We start from the raw sequence: 3,523 nt of genomic DNA, 5'->3' as shown, positions 1-3,523 counted from the left end.
GTGCAGCATATTTCATGTTGAGGCCTGTAGAGCTGCAGGAGACACTTTCACTTTTGTAATGCAAAACATAAAGAATGTAAAATGTGTGACTTAGTTTTCCTCTCTTTGTCAGGGCCTTTGCAGCAGCTCTGAACGTCTGCAGCCGAGCTGCAGAATAGGATGACCTTGGGCGTGCAGAGACATCTCTGTTCCTATGTCATCTTCAGACAGCCGCTGTTTGACCACCATCTACCAGATGCATTCTATCCGACACTTGTAACAATAGTGTAAATGGGAGGAAATTGAGCTCACCTTAAAGGCGGACTCTAGTCCTCTTGAAGGCTGAAAGCCCCTGGATGAGCGCAGTGGCCGGTGGCAGCTCAGAGTCCTTGTTTTGCTCCCTGAGACGTGTGTAATCAGAGAGAAAGTCCAGCACAGATTACAGTCTTCAATCAGTCAGGGAGGAAAATGATATGTACATCATTGTCTCTGCTGCACATCGTGGGCACTGTCAGCCTGCATACATATTACCTGTGTCAAAGCTGCCAGGGACATGACGAGAGAAACTGAGAGCCGTCGCCGAGCCCCCGCTCGGGGTGGGTGGAGGGGGAGCAGGGTGTTCCTTCCTCAAACGCAGAAGCCAGATTCAGTCTCCGTGGGGACTCTATGCTGACCTCAGGGATGTTGTTGACACCATTTAATGTACATTTCCAGACACAAAACGATTCCTTTCATATCCTAAATCATTTTCAATGGGCTTAATAACACTGGAGGCAAACTGCTGTCATGTAGCTTTTCCACGACTCGACTCCAGTCAGTTCAAACTGCTGTCACATTTGACCTTGAGGAGCAATCTTAAAAAAAAAAAAAAAAAAAAAAAAGGCATTACTTTCTATTTTGTACACTGCAAAACAAATACTGCTGTGAGCAACAATTTGTTTTTGTAATCTTCTAATTCAGTGGTTCATAAAGTGTGGGCCAGGGCCTTGTGGTGAGCTGTGTAAAGGCATTAAAAATAAACAAACAAATCTTTGATTTTCAATTTTGTAATTTGAAAGAGGGTACACACCGGGGAGACACATCTATGAGTTTGTGCCCCCCCCTCCCAACACCCCACAAAAATTGCATTTAAATACACTGGAGAGACTACAGCAGACAGCCATCTACCATGTACTTTCTGTGTGTAAACCCTTCATGCCAGTAGGCGGCGCTAGTAAATGGACTGCATTTCTATATTTATATGCACCTGTACAGTTGTGCCTCATGTTCAGCCACACACACTCAATGTCAGCATGCTGCCATCCAAGGCACTCAACTTGGAGCAACTTAGTGATTTTCAGTCTGATAGGGACTTCAACCAAGGATCCTCTGAACTCAAGCCCACCCCCACCGCTTTAACCTTTAGACCATCACTTGCCAGTAGCGCGTTGCTGTAGAGATCTAAAATGGTATACAAAACAATGTTCTACTGCACTCCTGTTCGTCACTGACAGCTGTGTCAAAATACAGGGTGACCCCACCCCCCAAAAAAACAAAATAACAAAAATAAAAAACAGAACCCATAAAATTATAATAAATTCTAATAATTCAAAAGGCAATCATCTTCCCCAAGACATGTCTTGATCAACCAAGGAAAAGACATTCTGCCTGGAGGCCTATTTCGCCAACAAATCATACCATGTGGAGCATAATTTTGAAAGAACATGACTTTTATGCAAAGCAACCAAGATAACTTAAACTTTGTGGAATGATCGTACACAGACTGAACTTTAAGTCCAGAAAATTTCAAGAAATTTGCTGCACCTTTGTAGGATTTATTACAATTTTTATGGGTTCTGGGTTTTTTTTTGGGGGGGGGGGGGGGGGTGTCACCCTGTATATATGAAATGCGATATGTGTGTACCCTCCTGACTTTGTCATTTACTTGGTTTCATCACTTCCATTTCTCTTCTGGGGTACTGATTTGCAAAAAGCTGCACAGACAATCAGAGTGGCTCTCTCAACCACCTACGCCAACACTGATTCAACACATTGAATCAAAGAAAAAGCTGCCAATAGCCAACATCGATGAGTGCATAAGTGCAGCTTTCTTGTAAGGCAAGAAAAACCCAATACTAAATCAAAGATGATGAAAAAATGAGGAGCTTCTAAACATAAAAAATATTAATAATTAAGTACGCTAACAAAAGACCAATCTGCAACTTAGATTTCAGATTTTTTTTCTGTCTTTTTCTATATATTTATCTTTGATGTATTTTTTTTAATTGTTCAAAATAAACAGCACCACTTTTTTTTTTTTTACACTGTATTCATTTGAGCTTTATGAGAACATGATGTGTTCAATTAATTATTATCCCGTTTGTGGACTCATGCATTAGTGTGTATACTGACAAACAAATCAAGTTCTTATGTGGCAGAACACATACATAGATCAGAGTACTTTCTTCCACATATTATTTTCTTCAATAAATAGGCAAACATCTCCAACATGTGACTCCCCTCAACCCAGAAATTAACATCTGGAAATTACAAATTCTTGATTTACTGACATACCAATGTAAAAAAATACCTCACATACAGACAAAGTGGGGTAAGACTTTGTACAGTACTGCCAATAAAAGAAAACACCAGGGCTGTGCCAAAATAGATGCCAAAATATTGATCTCATTTTCTGAAAAACAATGGAATCAAACAAACAAAAGAAATAAAAAATATATACAAGTATATTACTTTGGCACTGTGCTGCAGTTTGCATAACCATTTATTATGCTATTGGCCGATGAATGTCTTTAATTTAAACGACATGTTGATTTCATATGAAACTGCTGGTGGTAAGCAATAACTGAAACTGAAAATCCAAACAAGATGCTGGCTGTGGCTTCCAGGTTTGCATAAAAACCCCCATGTTCACCTTGAGAAGTCCAGAACTGAACGCAATGTCAACATGGCAGTTTTGTAGCCGTTTGTCTCCTCTGATCCTGCTGAGGCTCCACAGGGAGGTCACCAAATTGTCTCTGGAATAAAATAAAAAAAAAGATGACCTTCTGTTGAAATTGTCCACATTGAGTAGACGGGGGCCATCAGGATATTGAGTTGATCCATGCTGTGCTTCCGTGCCTTGAGAAAATGATTGTCTCCATCTCAGTCTGTTTTTCAGATGATGAAGGGCAAGAATCTGTTAGAAAAATACAAACACACAACTCTTTCTTTTTTTTTTTTTTTTTGCTGATGGTTTAAAATATGCAAATAGTTTAAGAGGCAAAAACAGCATTGAGTAGCCGAGTGTAAACAAGTTATGAAGGTAGATACAAGAGGGGTTTTTTTTTCTTCTTACAAATAATGTAGGGCTTCATATATAACGCTTTATGCTCCAAATTCGGTGGGATTTCTCACATCTCAGAGAGATGTAAATGAATGCAGCTGCAAATCCCCAACAATTCCTTACACTGTACTTTCAAGTTGTTGATTCCTTGAGAAAGGCAAATAATAGTCATTTTGTAAAATTGCAGGCCTATCCTTCAACAACTGGGGAAACAGTTAAAAT

At 39.8% G+C, this 3,523-nt stretch overlaps 1 long non-coding RNA gene across 1 annotated transcript; it reads right to left on the bottom strand.

The window, feature by feature from the left end:
* Positions 1-279: 279 nt before the first annotated feature.
* LOC117524964 lies at positions 280-3,175 on the bottom strand. The gene is made up of 3 exons (XR_004564920.1): positions 2,891-3,175; positions 511-833; positions 280-380 (listed from the first exon to the last, which is right to left on the bottom strand). It is a non-coding gene; the product is annotated as an uncharacterized LOC117524964 (long non-coding RNA).
* Positions 3,176-3,523: the final 348 nt, after the last annotated feature.

Source organism: Thalassophryne amazonica, chromosome 14 (assembly GCF_902500255.1).
Source record: "Thalassophryne amazonica chromosome 14, fThaAma1.1, whole genome shotgun sequence".
NCBI lineage: Eukaryota > Metazoa > Chordata > Actinopteri > Batrachoidiformes > Batrachoididae > Thalassophryne > Thalassophryne amazonica.
This window is presented reverse-complemented; position numbering and strand designations above follow the sequence as displayed.